A 14,248-nucleotide genomic window follows, 5' to 3' on the forward strand; every position below is an offset into this window, starting at 1 on the left:
TTAATTTCTCTCGTAAACTGTGATATTGAAAAAGATAATATTTTTTCAAAAGTAATTCGCAACAGAATAACGATAAAACAAAAATTGTATCTAAAAATGGTATAAATTTTATGCCCATGCCAAAATCAATTAATAACAAATTACATTTCAATGATTATGTTATACAATCTGTATTACTTATAAATTGTCTTGCGTTGACAGTTGTGTTAGTTAGTTAGTTAGTTAGTTTGAAAGGAAGATGTATACATATCAAAACCGAAGAAATACACCTAGGCATCTATCGGGCCTGTTGTGCGCTCTATAACCAGTGTCACAGGTAGGAATCGAACCCACCACCTCCGGTCTACCAGACTAGAACACTAACCTACCGGAGGCCACTGACATTTGTGTTAACGCTAAGTAATCAGCGATACTGAGAGAACGACTGCGGATAAACAAACTAACGTTTAAGTTTGAATCCTACTTATTTATAATGATTTCTTTAAGTAATATGTACTTGCGTCTAATAACATCGCCATGTTAAAATAATGATTTTAATTCAGTTAATAGAGTACAAAACACAATCGTTTAAGAAGAACTACTATTTAGAGCTTTTATGGAAACAATGAAAAGCTGGAGCAATTAAATTGCAAAATTTCACACCATATAGCTGACTTTTTACCTTATATATTCATGTATATTTAGACTGTATTCTTACATCAGATGTATGGGGGGTTAGTTATAGTCCAATATTGTCCATTTTCAACACCTGTATGGATCTACAACCAATCGTTTTATATATACTTTTGTCAAATCATATTTTTAAAATTTATAGTGAAATATACCAAATTTAGTATTTTTAACAAGGCTTTTAAAGTCTGCCTTAGTAGATCCTTCGATACGAAAAAGAAAAAAGTTTGCTTTTAATTAAATTTGTTTCGATGTCTGCATGTATACATACTTGTGTGTATGTTTGTGTATTATAAACGAGTGTTTTGGTTTGGTAATTTAATTTTATGGCCAGTGTACGTATGTTTGTACATATGTATGTATATATTAAACAAATACATTCACACCATCACACATTCATACCAACACCTACAAAAATACATAAATACAAACAATTGAACGGGAACCACCGAATGTTATTGTGACAAAATGTAGAAAACACTATACATAGTCACAGATTTCACAAAGAAGGTAGAGTGGAGAATGTTGACATGTCGAAGGTAACGACGATGAGTATGAAAAATTCCACATCATAAATGTTGTTTCACTACAATGATTTTAAACGATACACGAACGTATTGTCGAGGTATTAGTAAAGTGTAATATAAGAATATTATTTACGTACACGTTTATTTGATTCTACTTACATACATATGTATGTATATAGGGATATGTAGCAATGTAAATACATGAAGGGCGTTTATTAAATGTTTACACTGTCAAAAAAAATTTACTAATAGAAAAGAAATACATATGTAGTACTTTGAGGAATCATCAAATTTGATTAATTTTTTGTTAAATTAAATATTTCTTTTATGAAAAATTTAGTTTTTCGTAACTGTCTTTTGTATTTTTTCCCAGTGTATGGAAATGCTGTTCGTTTGTTGGCTTGATTTTCACTTATTATAACACTTCAATATTTCAATTACTGTGGTTACCAAGCGTTCGTTATTATTTGGTAGAGTTTATTGTGTTTTTTCTACTATTATTTTTCTGTTTGTTTAGCTGTTTATATGTTGAGTGTTTACGTTTAGCAGATTTACATGAATATTAAAGTGTGTTCTCATTTACCATGTGTGTTTTTGTACAATGAAAAGTGGGAGAAAATAGCGTATGAGTTCTGTTTGTTGACTGCGCGATATGAAAATATTCAAATACGTACAATTTTGTTTATCGTTATACCCGACGTTCATGTGTCATATTTTCCAATAATATTTGTTATGTGTTCATGGGCAAATACCCTACTGACTTCATTGCTAGGATTAAACTACCAACAAAATGGCAACATCTATAAAAATTTTAAAGCAGATACGATTAGAAGAAATTATTAAATAAATAAACTGCAGAATAAGTATTCGGTATCTTGGAAATTTATCGGAATTTACAAAATCTATATATCATCCATTATAGTGTGTTTAAAATAAGATTAATTTTAAAAAATTTAATTTTATTTCATTTTTTCGACTTTACGATAAGAATAACAAAACAAACAACAGCAACAATTACGCTATACGAAACAAAACACCAAAAAAACTTAATACACGTTTTTTAAGAAATTTTCAGAGGTAGTTTTAAACTAAGTTTAGAATGTTTTTCGACATTATTAGGAATTACAAAAATCATGCACAATGCAAAATAAATTTACAAAAAAGTGGTTGATAGTGATTTTAGAAGTTGTTGATAGTGAAGATTTGTAAACCAAAGATATATGGTGTCTTTAGTACTTGAGTACATATTGCGTATAAATACGCCTTTGCCAATTGCCTCAGTTTTTTGTAAATTATTTCCAATAGTATTATTCCAGATTTTGATCCCGGGGATGTCTAGGGTATTCAGATGTGTATATGTATATTTTGATGCACATAAAGAAAAAAGGATGGATAGATAGAAAGATATAGTGAAAATTATAAAAAGAAATTCGTCTGAATTACAAAAAATCCTAAAAATCTATAATCACTAATAGTTTCCTCAAAATAATGTTTTCTACATGGACAACCTAAAACCAGCAGTAACTCCTCAAATAAATATATAATTGGAAAAATATATAAAATTTGGGACCAATTACATATTACATACAAAAAAAAATTTGTTATCAAATACCAAAAAGTTGTACAGGGCGTATAATTGCTATTTTTATATTTATGTATATATTTATTACTTATACGCCTTTGCCAGTAAACCATCATATTTTGTGTTTAAATGATTTTAAAGAGATTGTCTGAAATATACGCCGGCATACCGACAGATGATTGAACTGCAATCGTATTAGGTCCATTTTATTTTATGTGAATCAACAAATAAATGTACAGTATCATTAAGTCGAACTTGAAGAACTTATAATTCTTCTGCTTTTGTCTATATACGAGTCTCTTACTTAGATGCATAAAAACGTAAAAATTGCCCTTATATATGGAGTTGAAAATATTTATCACGAAATTTGTTTTCAATATTTACATTAAAACTACGTATACACACAAACTCACATACACACACACACTTTAAAATTTAAAATCCTCTTATACACTAGAGAATTTTACAACGAAAACTTATATAATTTTAACTTAAATTTAATCATCAAACATTTTAGCTTTAGACTTATTTTACATAAATGTTATTCTTATTTTAAGTACACAAATATGTATACTCAGACTAGCATTTATAAAACACAGCAACATTTAGTATGTATGTGTGTTTGTATATGTAGGTGTAACGGAAGCAAAAATGATAGTATAAAGTAGTTTGTATATTATTAGTATGTGTTTGTCTGTTGTATGTAAAAATAAATGCAGTTTTGTTATTTAATAATTATAAGAGGTTTTTCCTGTTAACGTTTTGTGTATAAGTTTATGATTTTAAAAACAACTATAAAATTTTATAGAATAATACTGTGTGTACTTATATACAGTTAATCAAATAAGTATGTATACAGATGTAATATCTATTCGTTTGTTTTTATAAATCTCAATTATATTTCTATCGATATTGATTACAATATTTGCAAGAAAAGCAAATATTATAAGAAATTATTACTTTAGAATTTAAAAATCCGTTTTTCAACATAAGTACATATTATTTCAATATATATGCAGTACATCCATATACACACATTTGTAATTAACTGTACATGAAGAGTGGTTGAAGTACCCCAACACCCATAAGCTCGTTTAACAATAAACGGATTTTAAGCGTAGAGAACAAAATCATTTTAAATGTATTTTTAATTAGAAGAAGCTGCAGTTATGATTTGAACTTGTTTTTAATGATACTATTTAAATGATATTATGTAAATTTCAATATTAAGTGTAGTGCTGTGCAATTGTTATTTCTAATTTTGACAGAAAATGTTGCTGTTCATTTGTTTGCAACTCACACCAACACACAAAAATAGTGAAGGCAAACTCACATTAATAAAAAAATATAATCAAATATATATAAATATTAACCTATTTTGTTTCATTACATTTTCAAATAAGCTTTCGTACCGAAAACAAATTTTGATATCAAAACTATGCCAAAATATATTAGATTTTTTGATCATTATCAAATGATCAAAAAATCTAACACAACAATGTGGAAAATATTCAATTCTCCAAGTGTAACTCGAGCCTAATCTCAAATCATTGTCGAAAAGGATTGCTTCCTTATATATAATCAACTTTATTAAACGATCTTCCAATTATTGATCGATCCTCATGAAATTTGGTACAAAGACTTTGGTTCTTACAAAACTTGTATTTCATACTAAACTTGTTTATAACGAATTTTAGCAATGTACTAGCATTTCTGAGTTAGTAAGAGGATTTCAAAGAGGATCTAATAACGCTGGTATAATAGATAATCAATTGTTATAAGCGCTTACTTTTGAGCGGTTTAAATCCATTATTTTAATGACCTAATCAAGTTTCTTTATTATTACTTAAACACAAAAAATATGTTTAAATAATTATCTTCTTATTAAAAAATTCTTAGCTTAAAATAAAGGTAAAAAGTTTTTTTATTATTTATTTACTTGAAAAACTTTTAAATACTTTTGAAAATATGTGTGGTTACTTTTTTCGCATTCTTTTTTCTTCTTATATTCCGGATCAAAAGCCTAAAAATATGTTACATAAAAAAATACTTTTCACAGTCTGTTTAAGACGTTTTACAACAACAAAAAGGGCATCAAAGGATTTGTTACTTATTTATTTTTTCATGTTTTTTTTTTATTTTCTTAAATCTGAATACTATTTTTCTTTCCATTGTTTTTAATGAAAGCCAAAGGAAAAACAGCAACTGACACAAAGAACAACAACACACACAATCTTACAAGCAAAAAAAGGAAGAAGGAGTCAGGGAAAAACACAGAAAGCTTGACGGAAAATTGTAATGTGGACACAAGCGTAATTCCGCTAAATAACATACAAAAATGAATAAAAGGAAGAACGGAAATGAAAAAAAGCAGCGTCAAAGAAAAGCCTTTAAGTACACTTGAAGAAAAGTTGTTAGTTGCGGTTAGGACATGACAAAGGATTAAAGATTTCAAAGAAAATACATAAATTTTTCAACATTTTGGCTAAATTATAGCCGTTGTTGGAAATTTAATTTTTTTTCGTGGCCTTGAACTTTTGCAATTTGAGATTTTTATGTAAATTCGAATTTTCCTTACATGTTTACATTTTCGGATAGAGATGAAACTAAGAAAAAGTAATTCAGAATAAATTTGAAGAAAATTTATTTCATTTATTTGCAGATAGATGAGTTATATCTTAAAGTAAATCTATCTATTTGATTCGTTTAAAGATACATTAAACATAAAGTTTGACTGATCTTAGTCCTTATCAAAAACAAATTTAGACCCCTTTATAACGAAAGAAAAAATCGAAAATAAGGACCTACCTGTAATAAGGTGAAAAGGATAACAAAGGCTTAGTGAATAATTATTTCTTTTTGTTTTCTTAAAACATAAATATTAATATACGAACGCAATTCCGAAATACAAAACACTGAATGTACATTTATATATAACACCACAACAATATTCAAACTAACAGGGATTTATAAAAATATGTAAAATGGAAGCAAAAACAGTATACTAATAAAAACTAACCAACACAGGTACGGCTGGCTGGCTGGCTGGCTGGCAGGCAGTTTGACTGTTTGTTTAATGCCAAAAGAGTATTTAGATATAGCAAACAACAGCAAAAACAAAAGAAATGACAAGCAACAATAACAACAACCGCTTTCTTTGTTGCGGTTTTTAATGTCAACGTAAAATATACAACAGACAAACAAATGAAAATACATAAACCCAGGAAAAACAACAAAATTTTAAAATAAAGAAAATAAGAAACATAAACAGAACAGATAATGGTAAACTGACATTAATAAAAACATTTCTGTAAAGAAGCATCAACTTGGAGAAAGTTTAAGAGATAAATCATGAAATTTCCATATTAAAATTCCCTTATGACAATAAATCCGATTTCGCGCTAGTAGAACTTGTTTGCGTTGAAAATCTCAAGAAATTGTGTATTTTTTATCATTGTAATTTGGTTTGAATATGAGATTTATGGTATTCCGCTACATTTAGAAGAGGATCTTCCATTGGGTATTGAATCAATTACGGTCCGCATTCTACTCCGAAATATGTACGTTAAATTAATTTAGCGTCCACAGTGTTGAAGATTCTATTTTATATCAAATCTATTTTTATACACCTTTTTTATACAAGTATACCAATCGGTTCAAAATCACTTTCTGAGTAGATTTTCAAGACATATGTGTAATTTGGCACATATGGTAGAAGGGGGAACATACTCCATAGGGGCACATCTGTCAAACCCGAATATTTCACTGTGTGAATTTTTTTGCTAACTGTTTTAGTTTATTGCTTGGTTATATGCCAATAATAGTGAACAATAAGAGACAACGTCTAAAAAATAGTGACTCAAGAAACAAAATGTTTGAAATCGGCCCATTATTCGCCTATTCCCCATACGTATTTGTAAAATTTGTGGATTTTTAAATAGTTTATTTTTAAGAATTTAATTTATTTAAAGTTATTTTTTATTTTTTTTAATAATTTTTCCCCATTCCTGAATATGGCAATAAAAACATAATAAAACAACATACAGCAAACTATGTACTAGAACAAAATATCTATATACATAAAAGGTTTTGTTTGTTTGTAATTAATGAACTTAAGAACCACTGCACCTCATGAAAGCAAATATCAAATATATCTTTCAAAGATCGTGAGAAGTGTTTCTGTAAATTTTAAATTTGTTTGACAGATGTCGTCGAAGTTTTATTTTTCAGCCGGTGTAACTGACTTATTATTATTTTAAAATTTAGGGGATGTATAGATTCTTATGTGAAAAGTCCATATTATTAACATTAATAAAAGAAATAGGCAAATCTAATACAAAATATGCTAAATGAAATTTTTTAACTCATAATTTTTTTCGAAAGTCAATAAAACATCACCAAAGTGGTGATTAAAAGTGATGTCATTCTTTTGGAAATACTACGTTTTATTTTTGTCCACCCCTACTAAGTTGTCAATTAAACTCAATTAAAGGAAAGAGTTGAATTTAATTGTTATCACGTCCATAGTCAAATATAATAGGATATCTTTTCTAAGGTTACATTTGGCATCGGCGAAAGTGTTTTACAAAATAAATTTTCTCCGACTAAGTTCCGAGCTATTGAAATGTAACATTTTATTCTAATTGGGAAATTATTTTTTATGATATAAATAGGCTACTTACTATGTGGCGAAATGCCACGCCCACTTACTTACTCGGAAACTGGTTCAATTAGAGTCCCTAAATTTTGCACGGACATCTTTGACATCCACTGGAATATGTTTGTACAAAATGGGTGGAATGGCTGTAGTGGGTGTGTCAGCTTCCATATTAAGAACATATTAAAGCAGTATTTTTCACAAAATATAACAGTTAGATATATAATTATTTAGGACAAAAAAGGGCAACATGGCGTTGTAACTTCCATATGAATTAAATATTAAAAATCTTTTATCTGGAAAAGTAATAGAACTAGAATTCTAAAATTTTGCACGAAGGAATTTCATATACATCTAAATATTTAAGGGGGGAAAAGCGAGCTTTTATCAGGGAGTTGAGAGATGGCTTGGAACCCACATAAAAATTAAATAGAAAAATGTTCAAATTTTACATCAAGAATTTTGACTTTTATGTGAACATTTAGAGTAAAATGGACGGACTTTAAATGATGGAATTGGCCCTTCACATTTAAATTAAATACAATTCGATATTATTTACATCGTAGCATACAATAAAATCCTTATACTATTTTTTATATCTAGTGAACTATGTATTATGGTTAGAATCTTTAAAAACGTTAAGTGGTTTTTTTTATTATTTATATTGTTTTAGGGTGGCAAAGCACATTAGGTATATGGATTTAGGAATATGTATTTATATTTAATAATTAGATTTTTCTTTAATTTAAAATACATATTGTAGAAAAAACAACTGATACAAATTATCACAGATGAAATAATTCTATTTATTCACTTTTTTCTCCCTTCACAAAAGTATATCTGTCTACTCGTGGCATCATCAACAATTGTTTTGCCTTTAAAATGCAGACTTGTGCTATTAAGTGATTAAATTCGTCACATAAGTATGCAAAATATGTACATTCAGCATTATTTATTCTTGACAAAAAAACACACACACTTAAAACTGGAAACACAAAATGTACTTCAACTATAGACATTGCTAAATATTCTTTACGTACGATTTGCATAAAGGTCAGACATGCGATTTAAGTCAATTTCAGTATTTTTATAATGTAATGTTGTAACAACAAGCACCACCCTAATATGATTACTAGAATATAAAAAATATAGGTTTTTTATATGAGTATTTTATGTAAATATTGGCTAAAATATCACATGTTACCAACATTGATATTTATTTTAGTGCAAAACAAACAAAAAATGAACAATTCTATTATGCCTGCAAGAAGAATTTATTTTATGACTAAAAAACAATATTTTCTTTTTAGAGGCGATAAAACGTGCATGTTTTTGTCTATGGTTTGTTACTTTCCTGCAAATAATAACATTTTCCAAAATTTCCATCTAATAAAAGTAACAACGTGAAATATTCATATTTACGCAATCAGTGGGAGACAATTGGTACATGAAAATACATATACTATGTTTAAAGAATTGTTTAGTTCAAGATTTTTATAAGATTTTTATAAAAATTAGATTTATTTAATATGAAAATGTCCGGTTTCTATTTTTTTAAGAATAAAAACACATACTTTTTGTTGTAAAAATTTAAAAACTTAAACATTAAAAGCAAAGACATAATAACAGTGTTCAAAACTTTTGAAAATGTCAATTTATTTCTTTCACATATACATTCGTCTATGTCCAATATTTTCAAAAATCTGCTTCAAGTAGCTGAAAGACAACCGAACAAAGAAAAAAAGTCTGAGCATTTTATTCGGCTATGCCGAATCTTATACACCTTCCATCAATTCATAACTTGTACATTTCGAATTTCGCCGATATAGATACTTCCTTTGGATAATTATGAGAAATAAATTCATTTTATAAAAGGGACCTTGTATAAGGACCAAGCGAAAACGTAGACCGATATTTCACATTTTCAATACCAATACATAATCAAAATAATCCATGCAAAATTTCAGCTCGGTAGCTGCTTCCGTTTGGAATTTTTTGTGTTTTTAACAGACAGACGGATATGCCTTGATTGTCTTAGAATCTAATAAGAACCCAATATATATACATTTAAGGATCTTGGAGAAATATTTCGATGTGTTACAAACGGAATGACAAAAACAACATAACAATATATGATGGTGGGTATAAACAATTTAAAGTATATAACTAAGAATAAAGAAAAAATAAAAGTTAAAAATGGACAGTACAAACACTATGCGAGGGAAAATAAATATACATTAGGGTATATTTTATCTTAGAAAATTTATTCAGAAATTTTATGTTTGCATGTAAATTATATGTCATATTCTACAACTTACAAAAGCCATTCTGGTAAACTCTGCTGAGCTATAATCATCTATGGAAAGCTTTTTCAATTGAGCTTTTAATTTTTACTTTTAAAAATTCAAAAAAAATAAAAAGAACACCAACTACTTATGTGTAACAAAGTTTTATGTTTGGAATTTTTTTAATATTATTTATAAGTCACCATACATACGATTTCTTTTTCTCGTCAGATTAAATAACAAAAAAACACCAAATAAATATTTGAAGAAGAAAAATTTAAGATTTTCTAAAAGCAACAACAGCTTTTGTTAAATTCAGATAATACCAGTAAATAAAATATTAAAAACTTTTAAGTCGATTTACTACTAAAATTCTGTAAAAAAAATATTTTACAACAGAAATGGAAAGAGGTTAGTTACTTGATACCAAACACGTTTTTGAACTTTTCTTAAATATTTATTTAGTTATAAATTGTTGAGTGGGAAGAAATTCATTTGTATTGAAAATACATTTTGTTAAATTATAAAGAGAAAAGATTGGTGTTTTGAACTATTTAAGAATTTTCAAAATTCGTTTTTCACGAGTATGACGTTCATTCTATTCTGACGGTCGATACATTCCCAGCAAAAACTTGGTAATAGGTTGTACTTCCATAACATTTTATTTTTATCGTCTGCATTACTTAAAAGTACTCTTGTACTGAATATCTTTTAACCTGATATAGAAGTATTTTATTTGTGGCTTTGTAATTTTTTTGCATATTTTATTTAATTGCGAGTTAAGAACTGTTTGTTACCAAAAAGAAACGAGCAATAAAATAGCTAAGCAGTGCATTGAGTAGAACTTTTTACTCACAAACCGAAGTCCCTGGTTAGTATTGTAGCTGGGTCTTTATTTACTACAAAATAAAACAAATAACTAAACAACTTCTTTGTAAGAGAAATTGCAAGTACTTCTTTAACTCTCTATTGTAAGCAAGCGTGGAAGTAGTTGCATCCAATGACATCACCGTGTTAAAATAATGACTTTTCAATATAAGTTTTTCTGGGTTGAGAACAGCAAGAAATACATTGTAAGAATATTCCAAATGTTTAAAAAAAGGTGCAACAGGACGCCCACCTCGTATATATCCAGAAAAAGACGTTGAAACAAAAGTTTAAAAGCGACAAGAATACCATTTATATAACCTTAAGCGTAAAACAATGGCGCTCCCTGAAGGACGCGACTTAAAACATCTTTGTATAGAAAAATGGAATATGTGAGTTGGGGGATCCAATGACACGCCCACCTCCCATATAGTCCATAAGGCCTAAAATCGACGTTGTAATTACAGCATTCATCATAATAACCTAAAGTTAAGATTACACTATGCGACAAAAGTAAATACCTGGGAAGTGATACTATTTTTCTGAAAGGTAGACAATAACATGAACTTGTTTTCCAAATTTACCTATTTTTGTACATTTAAGCATTTACAGGTCTTTGAAATAGTTCAATCTAAACCGATTTTATGTTTCTCAACGGATTTAGAAAGCAGAAGATGTGACCTTTATAATGACATATGTATGTGTATGATGTTTAAGTAACTTTAACAAATACATATGTGTACATTTCATCAGCAAACAATAATTTGTTTTTTGTTTTGCACCGTCCTTCAAGTTTGGATATTTTTCGAAGTATTTTATATAGGAACCGTACAATTTGTAAACTGATTAGAATAGACATGGTATTCATGAGATATAATATTGTCCCTAAATGTCTAATTACTTGATATAACGAATTTATATGTACATGTTCCGAGGAGCACTTTTTTGGAGGAATACTTCTTAAACGAGAAAAAAAAAAAAAAAAAAAAAACATTTTTTGAAAGTCACTCAGTCCCCTACCAGTGGTTTTAAATTTTGATCTCCGTACAATATGATCAAAAAAAATTCTGCAATCTTTTCGAAATGTGTCTCAAATATTCCGTAATTTTGACCTTATCGCGGGAAAAATAATTTAAATATTTTAAACTCTTCCTGGACCGCAAAACTACTTTAAATGTGTTATAAGGAGTATATAATTCTCAAAAAAATATAAAAAATTTTAAAATGACCAAACTAAACGCCAAACCATTTTTTTTTTAATTTTCCCGTAAAAAATAAAAATTATGACAATTTTAACCCCTATTTGGATAAAAAGCGAAAATAATATGCCCCTTCACTTAAAATTAGTTTGTGAACCAAAAATACTCTACAAATATTTTGAAATTATTTTCGGCTCAAAATTATGGAGTTTTTGAGACCCATTTCAAAATAGTTGTAGATATTTTATTTTTCACAAATTACATTGAGGTCAGGATTTTCAATCGCCTGAGGACCTTTCGGAAAAAATAATTTTTATTTTTCTCGTGTTCGGTACACTTTCTTAAATTTCTTTAAAAGACTGAATTTCATAAAAAGACTGTTTCTTGGGGCACTCTAATGTTCATATATGTTTGTGTCACCTGAGTTATATATGTATTTAAATTATTTCTTTAGTTTAAATCTGTTATATCTTCATTACTCTTTGAGATATTTTAATCTAAAGAACAATCTTCCGGCTTAAAAAAATCTTATAAATGTTCTATATATTCCTCCTTCTTCGAATTAATGTCTTATTTAAGACCAAGTACTACGCTTTAAACAATTCCGGAACAAAAATCTTTTTTCAATGGACTATAAATAATGACACATAACCCGAACTGCAGGGATTATTATACAATTTACAAAAAAAATATTTTTATAGTTTTAATCACTAGTGATGAAATTTTGAACCCTTTTCGGAAACCCTTCCATTAACGTTTTTATAGTGCTTTCTGTCACTTTGCTCGAACATGTAGTCCATCTCCGTTTAAAATCTACCACACTTTTGGACACATTTTTTGTACTCTTCAATTCTCTTTTAACAAGAGCCCAATATCTCTCCACTGGCCTTAGCTCCGGGCAGTTTGGAGGATTTGCCTCTCTTGGTACAAATACCACATTATTGTTCTTGTACCACTTAAGGGCTTGTTTACCATAGTGACAGGATGCCAAGTCAGGCCAAAAATAAGTGGACACATTATGAAGTCTTATGAATGGAAGCAGCCTTTTTTGTAAACATTCCTTGATGTAAATTTCGGTATTTATAGAGCCCGTTGTAACAAATGATTGGCTTCTTTTGCCGCAACTGCATATTGCTTGCCATACCAAGAACTTTCTGGGAAATTTTGTCTGCTTTTGGGTCCTAAACTTTTCTTCAACATTCCCTCGAGCATCAGCAACATAAAACTTTTGACCTGGAAGTTGCGAAAAATCTGCCAGAACTTACGTTTCGTCATCCATTATGCAGCAAGAATATTTTTTTTATAAAACTTGACTTCAATTTTCGTGTTCTGTTTTTGGCCTCTAAATTTTTAGCAGCGTTCCTGTCAGGAACTTTTTGAGCCTTGTATGTTTTTAAACCTGCATTAGCTTTAACTTTTCGTACCAAATAGTCCGAGCACTGAGCTAACCGAGCTGCTTTCCTACCGGATGTGTTGGGAGCTCTTTTGAAAATGCGTTCTATTTTTTGGCTTTAGAAACATCATGTGGACCATTCCTTCTACCTGAACCAGGTTTTCTATCAACTGACAAGTTCTCCCGGTACTGTTTAATAACATTGGAAACAGTTTGACTCAGACCTTTGTATGCTTGGCCAACTTTTTGTAAGACCAAGTTGGGTTTAGTTGAAAATATTTAATAATTTCAGTACGCACTTTTTTCTGGTCACTCATTTTAATCAGATTAACAAAAAAAATAATATAATTGACATTACACATTTCAAAGGTAACTTGATCAAAAAAAAAATCAAATAATACTTTGGTTGAAAAATGTAATGAAAAACGTGTGTTTCGATCTCACTCCTTATATATATATATACACAACAATTTTATTAAATAACAATTTAAAGGAAAACAACGTTGCATACTGCATGTAAACGCAGATTGTCTGCCTCATGTGCAAATGAAAACCGATAGACAGACAGACGTGCAGACAACTTCAATGACGACGACGGCAACGTATGAGGATGCGGATATAAATCTAAAGAACATAAAAATGTGGAAAAAGCCCTAAAGTTTAACGAGTATTAGATATAAGGGGGAAAAAGAGAAGACGACGAGTTAACCAAATGTTGTTTACATGTCTGGTAAGAATAAGAATCCAATGCAGCCAATAACAAAAAACAAAACTAAAGAAAAGTAAACAAAAAGTTTAAGGAAAATATACATTTAAACTTTTCGTTTTAAGGAAACTGATGCAAATATTCAAACTAAGTGCTTTAGATTATAAACAAATTTACCAAAAACTATTGGTGTATGGGTGTAATAAATACAGTGAACTCGAATTCAGGGTATCCTTATTAGGAAGCGATAAGTCAAAGGTTACCTTCAGAGGTTACCTTTACTAATTATCGGTTGAGATTCAGTTAAGCTCTGCACAACCATGCAATAAGAATTAAAAATTATATTTTCTAAAGCACAATTTA

The 14,248-nt window shown here is 28.8% G+C and overlaps 1 protein-coding gene across 1 annotated transcript in view; it reads right to left on the reverse strand.

Moving 5' to 3' along the window:
• The window catches only part of LOC111681278 (cation-independent mannose-6-phosphate receptor), a 120,820-nt gene that overhangs the window by 46,185 nt on the left and 60,387 nt on the right, over positions 1–14,248 (reverse strand). The window lies entirely within an intron of this gene.

The sequence above is a fragment of the Lucilia cuprina genome, chromosome 4, assembly GCF_022045245.1.
Source record: "Lucilia cuprina isolate Lc7/37 chromosome 4, ASM2204524v1, whole genome shotgun sequence".
Classification (NCBI taxonomy): Eukaryota; Metazoa; Arthropoda; class Insecta; order Diptera; family Calliphoridae; genus Lucilia; species Lucilia cuprina.